The 13,953-nt window shown below is 44.1% G+C and overlaps 2 protein-coding genes across 8 annotated transcripts in view; both read right to left on the bottom strand.

The window, feature by feature from the left end:
* LOC148401245 (uncharacterized) overlaps positions 1-13,953 on the bottom strand; it is a 178,280-nt gene that overhangs the window by 126,740 nt on the left and 37,587 nt on the right. The gene's annotated exons all lie outside the window — the stretch shown is intronic.
* The window catches only part of LOC148401247 (SRSF protein kinase 3-like), a 115,505-nt gene that overhangs the window by 97,437 nt on the left and 4,115 nt on the right, over positions 1-13,953 (bottom strand). For 2 of the 7 annotated variants that reach the window (XM_088368424.1, XM_088368427.1), the window contains exon 3: positions 6,350-6,475. The exons of 4 other annotated variants lie outside the window; for them this stretch is intronic. The gene's annotated coding sequence lies outside the window, so the exon portion shown is untranslated. Of the gene's footprint in view, positions 1-6,349; positions 6,982-13,953 lie in introns of those variants that run through there. One more of the 7 variants, XM_088368425.1, reaches the window with a different exon arrangement.

Raw genomic sequence — 13,953 nt, 5'->3', positions numbered from 1 at the left:
AGCTTCAACTGTGGTCCACTGAAATTAAGTAGTTCCCAAGGTCGATCTATAGTTGAGAGCAGAAAGGCCTCTATTTTGCAAGCTCCTAAGCCACTCACAAAGAAACAAATGATGTCTTTTTTGGGTCTCACAGGTTATTGTAGAAGCTGGATACTTGATTATGCCCAAATTGTTGCTCCCCTGTCCAAATTGATGTATGTGGAAAACATCTCAATGTCCACTCACTTAAAATGGACTCCTGAAGCTGAGGAGGCTTTTGTGTTGATCAAACAGACTTTGGTATGCAGCTCCACTCTAGCCTTACCCAACTATGATAAGACATTTGTCCAAACTGTTGACTGCAAAGGTCATTACATGACCTCTGTTTTACTCCAATCACATGGCTCAAAGTTGCGACCTATTGCTTTTTATTCCTCTAAACTGGACAGTGTTGCATGTGCTCTCCCACCATGCGTGAGGGCCGTGGTGGCGGCCTCCATGGCTGTGGAGAGCAGTGCTGGTGTTGTGTTGTTTCATCCTTTAACACTGAAAGTTCCTCATGCTGTCTCGGCCCTTCTGCTACAGACTAATATGACTTTTCTGTCGCCTGCACGTCATCTTTCTTGCATGGCTATGTTGCTGTCTCAGCCGCACCTGACGGTTGAAAGATGCACGACACTCAATCCTGCCACTCTCATTCCCCTTCCTGGCGACGGTGAAGTTCATGATTGTGTCGATGCTGCCCAACAGATTGCAAAGGCTCGGCCTGATTTGGAAGATACGCCTCTGCCAGATGGTGATGTGGTTTTTGTTGATGGGTCTTCTAAGAAAAATGAATCTGGAGTGACCCTTACTGGGTATGCCATTGTTACTGCCGACAAAGTCTTGGAGGCTGCTAAACTGCCATCCTATATGTCAGCACAGGCCGCTGAGCTCATTGCTTTGACTGGGGCCTGCAAATTGTTTGCAAACAAGTCCGTCACTATCTGGACTGATAGTCAGTATGCTTTTGCTACAGTGCACGGTTTTGCTCAGCAGTGGAGCAACCGTGGCATGATAACTTCTACAGGGAAGCCCGTCACCCATCCCACATTACTAACTCAACTTTTGGACGCTGTCCAGCTACCTTTAAAGGTGTGCTGCTCACACTGCAAGATCTGATCTTGTTTCTCTTGGTAATGCGTTTGCCGACAAATCCGCTAAGGCCGCCGCAGAAGGCCTGCTCCATGTCCTCTCGTCTCTCACTGATCATGATTTGATGTCACACATCTCCCCTGATGTGTTGCTTGACATGCAGTCTCAGAGCCCCTCCCAGGAACGACTCTCTTGGGAAAAACGGGGTGCAACTAAAAACACTGATGGTCTTTTTGTGTGACCTTTGGGCAAACCTGTCTTGCCTTGTAACTTGTTCAAATGGGCTGCTATTTCAAGTCATGAGGTCACCCATGTCTCGACGGGGGGTATGGTGAAACAAGTTGAAGCTATTTATACAACATACGGCTTTGCAGCTTTCTCACAACAATTTTCAGAGCGTGTTTGATCTGTGCTAAACACAACCCACAAGGCAATTTAAGACCTCAGAGAGGGAAATTCCCGACTCCATTGTATCCGTTTCAGACAATACTTATGGATTATATTCAATTACATAAATGTGAAGGGAAAGAATATTGTTTGGTCATTATAGACGCATTTTCTAAATGGGTAGAAACATTTCCTACCAAACATGCTGATGCACTCACAGTGGAAAAAGTGGAAAAGCCTAACACATGGGAGATCCCCGAGGAAGCCACATTAGCTGATTACATGAGAAAAATGTTGGAACGTCAAAAGAATCCAACCAATAACACTGATGATGAACCCATTTCTCCGCAGGAAGACCCCAAAGTGGTACCGGGAGACTGGGTTTTGATCAAGAGTATCAAGAGGAAGAATTGGCATTCACCCAAGTGGGAAGGTCCCTTTTTGGTACTACTCACGACACCTAATGCTTTGAAAATAGCCGAACGCAACACATGGATTCATTTATCTCATTGTAAAAAGGTGATCTCCGCAGACCCAACCTAAGTACAGAAGGTGAGCAAAGTCTGGTAATAGTGCCTGATCCTGGTGCCAAGATCCAGGGTTGACACGAAAGCTAGCAGAAGCCAATTTCCAAGACACCAACCCGAAGCTCAGGGTGTTGAGTCTGAGGAGATCCAAAAACATGAGCATTAGAGAGTTATTTGGTGAGTGCTTTAATCGGGCTGTAGCCTGCGCAAAGTCTACCATGCGCTTTTGGTTGCTTTTGCTGATTTGTGTTACCATTATATTATTTTCGGGGGTTATTTTATTCGTATTGATAGAGTACCACGAGCCTCGAACATTCTTCTCTCAGGCAACTACCAACACTGATTCTAATCAATATGGCTCATGGGAAAAAATTGCTAGACATAAGCGCAACACAAAATCCCCTTTCGATCATGTTGTTTGTACACCAGAAACCGTCCACGTTCCAACTTGCGTACCATGGCTTTTGTCTTGGACTTACAATAACTCATTAATGTTTACTGTGGCTCCTAATACATCTTCTTCTATTATTTTACCGATGAAACGTTTGAAAGGTTTTCGAAATGGTCACCCCACTACTGGGGATAAATGGCTCGGATATTGGTGGTATTTAACTGGTCACCCGGTTAGCACCGACTGGGGCACCCTTGTCACCACACAAACGCAAGATTTTTGGCCCTCTGGTTCCAGTGAAGAGGCTGTGTTCTTTGCTAAACGAGTAATTTTGAAGAATCAGGGCACAAGCCTCCTTTTGACTCTTACACTCCCTGATGGTCAAATTCGTCCTCCAAATGCCACTTTGTTTAACACTTCTTGTTGGGGTTTTCAACTGTGGGCTTGGTCCTCTGGAATTGATCCCCACTTTCCTATTGCTATTTGCATTAACAAAACAATGTTGATCGCAGACCGTCCCGTTACAAATAATTACACTTTGTCAGCAGGAGCAAAAATCACAAGTATGCTCCTCACTGATTTAGACAGCTATTTTGTTGCCTCCACAGGAATAAGCGGTCAAACCAACAACTGGCTTCTTATGGCTGAGCAAGCCGCAAAAATGGCTAACACCAGTTGCATTGCATGTATGGGTCCAAGACCTCTTTTGAAAATCATACCTGCAAATATAGTTCCTAAGTGTGCTGTTGTTTTAATGTTAAACTCATCCATTTCACCCACTCATGATTGTTTTAAATGGGATAAGGTTTACCCTGTTGCCTCTATGACAAAATATAAACCCCTTTTTTCGTCCAATGTAGCTAAGGGTAATTTTACATGCATTAGATTACCTGGTACTGGTGAGAAGCTCGGCGCCCTACCTACCCCATGGTGTGAGTCCATGACCAATGTCACTGCCCCTTTTTTGCCCATTGCTCGTAGTGATATTTGGTTTTGGTGTAATAGTAACAAACTTTATGATAGGTTGCCTTTAAACAGCTCTGGAATTTGCGCTTTGGTAACCCTATTGTTTCCTGTTCATTTGATAACAATGTCCTCTTATGATTTAACATCTTTTGCTAAGTCCGTAGTGCCCGAATACTGGCCGAGAACGAAGCAAAACGCCGAATGGCAGGGCGCAGCTAATCCAACTTACATAGACGCCATAGGTGTTCCTAGAGGAGTACCGGATGAGTATAAGCTGGTGAATCAGATAGCAGCTGGTTTTGAATCCGCCCTGTGTTGGTGGTGTACTCTTAACAAAAATGTTGACAGGATTAACTACATCCACTACAACGTGCAGAGGCTTGGAAACTGGACCGAGGCGGGTTTCAAGGCGGTCCACTCCCAACTGGCCGCTACTTCCCTCATGGCTTTCCGGAATCGAATGGCCCTTGACATGCTACTCTCAAAAGAGGGCGGTGTCTGCGCCATGTTTGGTGAGCAATGTTGCACATTTATTCCAAATAATACTGCAGCCGACGGAAGCCTGTCCCGGGCCCTTGAGGGTCTGAGGACCTTGAATGGGAGGATGAAGGAACACAGTGGGGTGAACACGGAGGTTTGGACCGACTGGTTGAACGTGTTGGGAAAGTACCGCACCCTGGTTTCCTCGGTCCTGGTCTCCATTGCCGTTTTCTCTGCTATTTTGACCCTGTGTAGATGTTGCTGCATTCCTTGTCTCCGATCCTTAATTAATAAGCTACTTACAACTGCTCTCTCTCCACCAGCTGAGACTTTTCCGTTGCTCCAAAGGGATGACCTTTCGATCGACGGGAGTTCTTTCTCTAGTGACGACTCTGTCAGCGAATCCATTGTGGTAAACCTGTCCGATTTGTTTCGTGACTCTGGCTTTGACGATTAAGACTCAATTTCCTGCAAAGTGTAAGTTAGTTCTTGCAAAATGTGATCCCTTGGCTGAAAATCTTTTGAAGTGGCCATATGGGTTATAAGTTAGTCCCCGAGAACTTATGATAAACAGGGGGGAATTGTTAGAAAAATTGTATATATATGTTATCATGCGTTCTCTAATGAGTACTTATTCACAATGTTACTGTTCAGTATGCTTGCTGCTTTGCCTTGCTTATTCTTATCTTGTACAACAGAACAGAAGGATTACGGCTGGGTCAGGGGCGAGATGACGGTTGTGTCAAACAAGATGCTGCTGACAGCTCAGCGTCCACCAGAACAGATCGTGACAACAACACGTCAAACGATGCGTCATGAACCTTCTGATCTTCCTTAAAAAACGTCACTTTCTCTTTTTATCTCTCGGAATATCGCTTAAACTGTTTTGCTGATATAGCCATATCTGCACGCAACACTTTGTGCGTTACTTTTTGTTTCTTTTCTTACGAGACGAAGCCACAATCTCTTTTCCCCCCCTTAAGGGCTAATCGTCTCACACTGTGGGTAGGGCATTCCAAATAAAAAGAGCGAGGAGTGTAAAACAGATTTTTAGTGTAGTCGGATTGCTGTAAGTCTGAATGCACTCCTCGCGAGAAAAGACTCAATATTCTGCCTCACTTGTTTTTTTTTTGTCTGCTGATCCTTTTCTCTTATTCAGATATTCAGTTAGCACTTTGAACCCAACAGCGCCTTCACTCTTTCTAGGATGGATTACTGTTTGAGCCACTCATGACAGGTCACTTTAGAGCAGGCCAGGGCACAGGTGATTAGACCACCTGTGAGGATGGGTTTGGAGTCTGTTAAGTTAAAGTTAACTAGCGCTAGGCTAGACTTTCAGCATACACATAGCTCCTCGTGTAGACTAGAGCGCGACAGTTTAAATAGTGCTGCAATACACATAAACACACTTTCTACTGGGGTAGTAGACCAATCCAATCACTCCGTCCCGACCGGTCTTGCTGATGAAACGGTGCCTGTTTTAGATAACTTCATATGTGTAACAAATATTCATCATCAAATTCCTACGGTCGTTTCATCCCACCGCGCTAATAAACTTTTGAGAGGTGATGTTAGGCACATTTTTACTCGCATCCCGTTTAAAAATCCTTCGATAGATACGCACCCTGATCGACCGATTACACTTAAACTCGGTTTTATGAATATTAGATCGCTTCATACGAAAGCAGTTCTCGTTAATGACCTTATCATGGAACATAATCTAAAGGTTTTTGGTCTTTGCGAGACCTGGTTAAAACCTAATGAACTGCCACTTAACGAGGCCTCGCCTCCAAATTTTGTGAGCTCGCATGTGGCACGTCCTCGAAAAAAGGGTGGGGGTGTCGCCCTCATCTCAAATTCTGAGCTTAGATTTAGGCCTCGCTAAATTCACGTATTTAAAACATTTGAAGTTCTCATTGTGCGATCCACTGCGTTACCGTCATTCTATCTTGTTGTTATTTACCGCCCACCCGGGGCTTACTCTGGCTTCCTGGATGAATTTTCAGAATTTGTGGCTGATCTAGTGACAAATGCAGATAATATAGTTATCATGGGTGATTTCAACATCCACATGAATTCACCGTCAGAACCACTGACTTCGGCATTTCAGACTTTAATCGATACGTTTGGTTTTACGCAAGCCGTACAGGCAGCAACGCATAAGAATGGAAATACCTTAGATCTGGTATTATCCCGGGGACTAGCAACCTCAAATATAGCAGTACTGCCATACACTACTGTTCTGTCTGATCATTTCTTAATAAAATTTGAAATTTTAGTTCCTTGTCAAAGACAAGAGAGCAATCAGAATTATAGCAGCCGTAATTTTAACTCCATGACTGCAACTGCGCTATCTGAGTTACTGTCGCCGGCAACCGCCATGTTTCCCGCATACAGCGGCTCTATTGATAATCTTACAAATGAATTCAATGCGACATTATTAAAAGCCATCGACTCTGTGGCACCGCTACGTCTGAAAACTCACCGTAGATGGCCAACTCCGTGGTTCACAGATGAAACACGTACGTTTAAACAATTATGTAGAAAGCATGAGCGCAGATGGCGTTTAACCAAACTTGAGGTTTTCCATCAGGTATGGAAGGACAGCCTCCTGAAATATAAAGATGCGCTTATTTTAGCAAAAACTCGTTATTTTTCGCAAGTCATTAATCTTAATAAAAACAATCCTAAATACCTATTTGATACAGTGGCAAAGCTAACTCTGCGCCAGCCGACCCCCGATAGCTCCTTCCACTCAGCTGACGAGTTTATGAAATGTTTTGCTCAAAAGATTGAGTCCATTAGGGACGAGATCAAGAATACCATTCCAATCGCTCCGCCGGTTACTAGCGCTGGGGATCATGCAATAACCCTCTCAAATTTTAAAAGCGTGTCCCTTGAAATGCTTACAAAATTGGTTAGTACGGCTAAACAAACAACATGTTTACTCGACCCGCTTCCAGCCAAACTACTTAAAGAATTATTTCCAATTCTAGGACCGTCCGTCTTAAATATAATGAACCTGTCTGTTTCCTCTGGGATAGTGCCAACAGCCTTTAAAACCGCTATTATTAAACCGCTACTTAAGCGAGCAAATCTTGACCCGGACTGTCTCAGTAATTATAGGCCAGTTTCAAACCTCCCATTCATAGCAAAACTTCTTGAAAAAGTAGTAGCGCAGCAGCTTATTGATTACATGATCGCTAATAATCGATATGACGCTTTTCAGTCTAGTTTTAGAGCTAATCATTCCACAGAGACAGCACTTGCTAAAGTGACTAATGATCTCCTCATAGCTATGGATTCAAATACGTCGTCTGTATTGTTACTACTCGATCTTAGTGCTGCCTTTGACACTGTAGACTTTGATATTTTATTAGGGCGTCTTAAAAGCTGTGTTGGTATCTCAGGGTCAGCACTCAGCTGGTTCAATTCCTATCTATCAGACAGGACGCACCGTGTGGTCCATGGCAATACGTCCTCTAAGCTCTATAATGTTACGTGTGGTGTCCCACAGGGATCGGTACTCGGACCGATTTTATTTAATATTTATATGATTCCGCTTGGGGATATAATACGTAAATATAATATTAGTTTTTAATGCTACGCGGACGACACCCAGTTATATATGCCGTTATCGATGACAGATCTGCGGGACTGTTGTAATCTCGAGGCGTGCCTTGCGGAGATCAAGCAATGGATGTCTCTCAACTTCCTTCGTCTTAACCCAGATAAAACTGAGATGTTGATAATTGGTCCTACTCGTTATCAACACTTATTTAAGGAAACCACTATAACTATAGATAACCGTACTATCACTCAGAGTGATACTGTAACTAATCTCGGGGTAATATTTGACCAAACGCTCTCCTTTCAAAAACACATTAAGAATATAACCAGGATTGCGTTTTTTCACCTTCGTAATATTGCTAAGATTCGTCCGATCCTCTCGACCGGGGATGCGGAAACTATTATACATGCGTTCGTCACGTCGCGCCTGGACTACTGTAATCTTCCTAAGACCAGTATCATAAGTCTACAGTTAGTGCAAAATGCCGCTGCGAGGCTGCTCTCACGGTCAAGAAAATTTGATCACATTACCCCAATATTAACCAAATTACATTGGCTCCCGGTCCATTTGAGATGTGACTTCAAGGTTCTTCTACTAACCTATAAATCACTGCATGGCTTAGCGCCTTCATATCTCGTCGACCTAGTCGACCTAGTCGTTCCTTATGTAACCTTCGTTCGCAAAACTCTAGTCTTTTAGTTACACCGAGGGCCAAGAAAATGTCTGCAGGTTCTAGAGCATTATCTATTCGGGCTCCAGAGCTCTGGAATGCCCTACCAATGGATATTAGAACTACTACCTCAGTAGAAACATTTAAGACACGTTTAAAGACACATTTCTATGAGATGGCCTTTAACCAACTTGGAGTGGCCGATTTGGCCGGAGTTTGTGTTGTCCTCTCTGCCCACCCCCTCCCTGGCTGGGGAGGGAGTTAGGTGGCGCAAAAGCTGATAGCGGCTAGCTGGATTCTCGGGGACCAATTCAAGATGAAGAAACTGCTGTTCAACCTCCTTGAAGACACTGCCAGGACAATCGAGGGCACCTCCGACATCCATTTTTTCATTGATTTTCATATTATGTATTACTTGTGCCCTCTCTGCATCCATTACAACCTGGTGATCCTGAAAGGGGGATCCTTCCATCTGTGGTCCCTTCTCAAGGTTTCTCATTTTCCCCTGGCAGGGGTTTTATGAGTTTTTCCTTGCCCTTTTGGGAGCTTATGATCAGGGGATGCTTTGAGAATAATTGTCAATTTTTGGCTGCGTGAAGCCCTTTGAGACTCTTTGTGATTTAGGGCTATACAAATAAACTTGACTTGACTTGACACAGAGCCTGACCCGTTCGTTCAATCTGGAAGTGTCCTTCTTGGATGTGCTGCTTCCCCAGCACACCACGGTGTAGAAGAGGACAATAGCAACCACAGACTCGAACATCAGCCGCGCCCGCACTTCAGATCCGTGAGGAGAAGGTGTGTCAGATGTTCCGGAGACAGAAGGTCTGGAAGGCACCAGGCCCAGATGGCGTGTCGCCTTCCTGACTAAGTCTGTGCTGAACAGCTGACACCCACCTTTGCACGTATCTTCAACCATTCCTTGGACCTGTGTAACGTGCCCTCGTGCTTCAAAAGCTCCACCATCGTACCAAGACGCCCACCATCACAGGATTAAATGATTACAGACCCGTCGCCCTAACATCTGTGGTCATGAAATCCTTTTAGAGACTAGTGTTGAACCACCTGAAGGACACAGGCCCTGCAGACCCCCTGCAGTTTGCCTACCGGGCAAACAGGTCAGTGGACGATGCAGTCAACATGTGACTGCACTACATCCTGCGCAACCTAGACACCCCAGGGATGTACGCCAGGATCCTGTTTGTGGACTTCAGTTCACCGTTCAACTTCATCGCTCCCAATATCCTCCACCAGAAGCTCATCAAGCTCACGGTACCTGCCTCCACCTGTCAGTGGATCACCAGCTTCCTGATCAATAGGAGACAGCATGTGAGGCTGGGGACCATCACATCCGACATCCGGACCACCAGCACTGGCGCCCCCCACGGGTGCCTACTGTCCCCATTGCTCTTCTCTCGCTACACCAACAATTGCTCCTAGGCGGCTCTTCTGTGAAGCTCCTGAAGTATCCGGACGACACCACTCTCATCGGACTGATCCAGGATGGTGACGAGAATGCGTACAGACAGGAAGTGGAGCGGCTGGACATCAGGAGAGACCCTTCGCCACTTCCACCCCTCACCATCCCCAGTAATGCTATTCCCACCACAGACACCTTCAAGTTCCTGGGATCCACAATCTCCCGGGATCTGAAATGGACCGGCCACATAGACTCTGTCCGGAAGAAGCCCCGGCAGAGGTTGCACTTTCTGAGACAGCTCAGGAAATTCAACCTGCCATAGGAGCTGCTGAAGACCTTCTACACTGCCATCATCAAGTCTATCCTCTGCACCTCTGTCACTGTCTGGTTTAGATCGGCCACCAAACAAGACAAGCACAGACTGCAACGGACAATCAGTTCTGCGGAAATAATAATCTGGACCAACCTCCCATCTACCCAAGACTTGTACCTGTCCAGGACCAGGAAACGTGCAAGTAACATCTCTGCACACACTTCTCACCCAGGTCACAGTCTGTTCAAACTACTCCGGTCCGGACAGCGTTACAGAGCGCTGTACGCCAAAACCAGCAGACACAGACTTCTTCCCCAAGGCTGTCGCCCTGATGAACTCACGCCACTCATATAGACTCAGAGACATCACTGTGCAATAACATCACACTTAAATGTTGTTAGTTACCTGAATGTTGTCAGTCACTTAAATGTTGTACAGAGGCTGAGATCAACAACCGCAGTTATATTCCATGTTTGGCATGCACAAACTTGGTCAATAAAACTGATTCTGATACTGATCAAAAGCTTGTTGTAGATGTTGAACTACATCTAACTTGGACTAAAGAACTGCATCCTGGTCTGCATCTTCCTGTGCAGGTGGCTAGTGTGCGCCCAGTTTACCATCCAGCCACACCCCAAGACACGTATACAAGTCCACCGCCTCTACCCCACTACCCTCCAGTAGTACTGGCCTAGCCTTTGATTCAGACTTTCCAAAGTCTATGACCAGCTCCTTTGTCTTGTAGAAGTTGAGCTCCAGATGGTTGGTGCAGCATCAGGCGATAAAGGCCCCCACCAGACTCCTGCCCATTGTCATCCTTCATACACCCCACAATGGCTGTTTCATCTGCATACTTCTGTAAGTGACACAGCTCAGAATTGTCTAAGGTGTACAGGGTGAAGAGAACAGGGTCTAGCACTGTCTTCTGGGTAATGTCTCAGCCTGATGTACTGTGGCCTGCCTGTCAAAGATTCATGCAATGAATGGAGCAGGGCGACCTTGTGCAGCTTGGATCAGAGTTTATTGAAGGGAAGGGGGTTGTGGATAACAGAGACACAGGGGGGACAGAGGCTCACGATCAGCGGGCAGGAAACAGAAGTCCACTCAGATCAGGAACAGAGACAGGTAGTGGGCACTAACCATGAGCCTACACACGAGACCGGTGGGAGTGCAAGAGCAGAACAGGAACAGCAGGGGCAAACACAGACTGGAATTTACAGTAGACATCGACAAGGATAAACACGCGGGCAGGGTTTAAATACAAATGTTAACAAGAGAGAGCAGGTGACATTCGTTCGTGATTACGGAGGCGTGGCTGAGGGAAAGTTGCCAGCTGGGTAGCATGTGGCATGGGAACTGTAACCCTTTCCCTGGTAACAAGTTATTTTTATTCAGTAATTGAGTTAATAAATCTTACTTTTTTGAATTAGTGAGTTCCCAACACTATAATTTAAAGGCTATTAATAATTTGTGATATAGCCTACCTTTTACATTTTTTAGCTTTCTTTTTAGGTAAATTATCTGCCTTCCCTTGTGCTTGCTTTGCTTGTAGGCTACAATTTATAATTCTGTCTGAACTCAACAAATCATATCATTTTAAGATTATAAGATTGTACAGTGCAAAAAGACTCTTATAAGTTCAGTTATTAGGTCTACTTATTTCCCTTGGGTTAACGTTGGGCCGTAATTAGCTAATGGAATGTCTATATCTCAAGCTAGTTTCATAGACGATCATTTGCCATTTGCTAGTGCAACTAGTTTTCATGATAACTGTATTTTGTTTTATAACTGAAAGTGTGCCAAGCATAGAATTTGGGGGATACCAGGAGCTATTCGTTCTTTTCTTGAAAGACAACTTAATGTCCTTTATGACCAGCTCAGTGGCCTTGTGGTATGACTGTCCCCCCTGAGACTGGGAGGTCGTGGGTTCGATCCCTGGCCGAGTCATACCGAAAGACTATAAAATGGAACCCGATACCTCCCTGTTAGACACTCAGCATTAAGGGTTGGATTGGGAATGCTGTGAGGAGCTGCGCCCCACAGTCATTATTAGCAATGTATAGCTTCAACTATGGAAACTAAAATTAGACTTATTACATTATCATTTATTACTATCATGTATTCAATTACTCCATACATTATTATATTTACAATAATGACATAGCATGTAAAGTCATATATATTTAAATTTATAATTCATGGAGGGTACGCCTATACGTACGAACCGGGGCTTCACAATTTTCTTGCGTCTACTTATGAACCAATTTTCGACTTCCGAATCGACGAACCAGCTACCCCTTTCTTTCAGTGGACGATGAGGCACATATTCATGGTACACCTCCTTAGGGCCCTAGGCAAAAATATGTCAAGGGGCCCCCCTAACTAAAGTCATCTCCCTGAAGACCAGAGAAACTAAATTTGACTGACTCAAACTAAATTTAATGTGAAAAAAATGAACAATTACTTACTAGTTTTAAATAATCAGTTGCTCTACCTCCTACTCAGTAGCAGCATCTACACAAGTGTCCAAATACGACAGAGGTGTCCAAACGTTTTGAAAGGAGGGCCAGGTTTGATAAAGTGAAGGGGCCCAGGGGACAATGTTTTTTTTCAGACATTTTTTAACTACAAAAATTTCATGCAAATACTGTTATAAAACAAATTTCATTGTCCTAATTGTCTTTATTTTTTAGATGACAAAATAACCAAATATAAGCCACTCAGGCAGATGTGAACACAAATTCTGCCTTTCATTCATATCTGAAGAGTCAGATAACATTGAACAAACTGTATGAAATACCTTAAATTTGCATGAGTTTAAAATCATTTTTGCCTCATGAACATTTTAAACAGGAGTTATAAGTAATGCAAAGTTGTCGGTTATTATTAAAACTTAAAACAAATGAATTTTGCTCTTATCATTTATAATATCTTTCAGAAAGTAATAGTTCTTGTCACGTCTACAGGTTCATAACATCAACAGTATTAACATGGCCACTTCGAACTATTTAATATTATGTAATATTTACTTTTGATTTACTTTTGATTCACAGCCCCGCGTGAAGAATCGCTGTTGTCATGTCAGTTCAGCTTGGAGCTGCTTCACTTTATCAGCGCGGTCACTCCCTGTTAGCTTGTCGTATGTGTTAGCATGTTTAGTTTGATAGTGTCTCTTTAGGTTGAAATCCTTAAACAAGGCAACCGTCTCTTTAGAAATTAGACAAACACAATTGCCTTGATTTTCAGTGAAGAAGTATTGTAATTCCCATTTCTCTTGAAAGCGACGGCCCTCAATGTCAACTTTCCTCGTTTTCTTTGCAGTCGCCATGGCAGAAATGAGCGGAGAGGGCTGATTCTGCAACCTTTTGGTAAAGGAGGAATTACAGTTTCAAGTTTCATGATTTTTTTTTATTCAGTTTGACAGTGCAGGCGGGCCATAAATAATACATCATAAGACCGAAGCTGCGGGCCGTATGAAATCTGATCGGGGACCGTATATGGCGCGCGAGCTGGACTTTGGAAATGCCTGACTTACAATGTCACTGAATCAGTCGATCAGTGTCACACAATGATCCAACATCAATATACAGCAAAGGTGTTTTTCTTCTTTTGTAATGTTATGGTGATGAAGGTGATATAAAATTTGGTCATTTGTTGTGCTTACAATACATACTTCCGGGTCGCGGGCATGCTGAAGCCTATCCCAGCTGTCATCGGGCAGTGGGCGGGCGACCCTGAACCTGTTGCCAGCCAGTCGCAGGGCACACAGAGAGGAACAACCATCCGCACTGGCACTCACACCTAGGGTCAATTTGGAGTGCTCAATCGGCCTGCCAAGGATGTTTTTGGGATGTGGGAGGAAACCGGTGTGCCCCGGAGAAAACCCACGCTGGCACAGGGAGAACATACAAACTCCACACAGAGAGGCTGGGTTATACCAACAAAGATAAATTTACATATATGCTAATCAGAGATGAGCAATACCATATTAAAAATTAGTTAATCCTGTTTTAAAATTAAGCAGAGCTCTGTTTATTGTATTTATTTATTTTTTATCTTTGCACTGATCGGTTGGCACTTTTTAAATTTCATTGTACATGTGTGACAATGACAAT

The sequence above is a fragment of the Syngnathus floridae genome, chromosome 2 (genome assembly GCF_059516105.1).
Source record: "Syngnathus floridae isolate MCC-2025c chromosome 2, RoL_Sflo_1.0, whole genome shotgun sequence".
Lineage (NCBI taxonomy): Eukaryota > Metazoa > Chordata > Actinopteri > Syngnathiformes > Syngnathidae > Syngnathus > Syngnathus floridae.
This window is presented reverse-complemented; position numbering and strand designations above follow the sequence as displayed.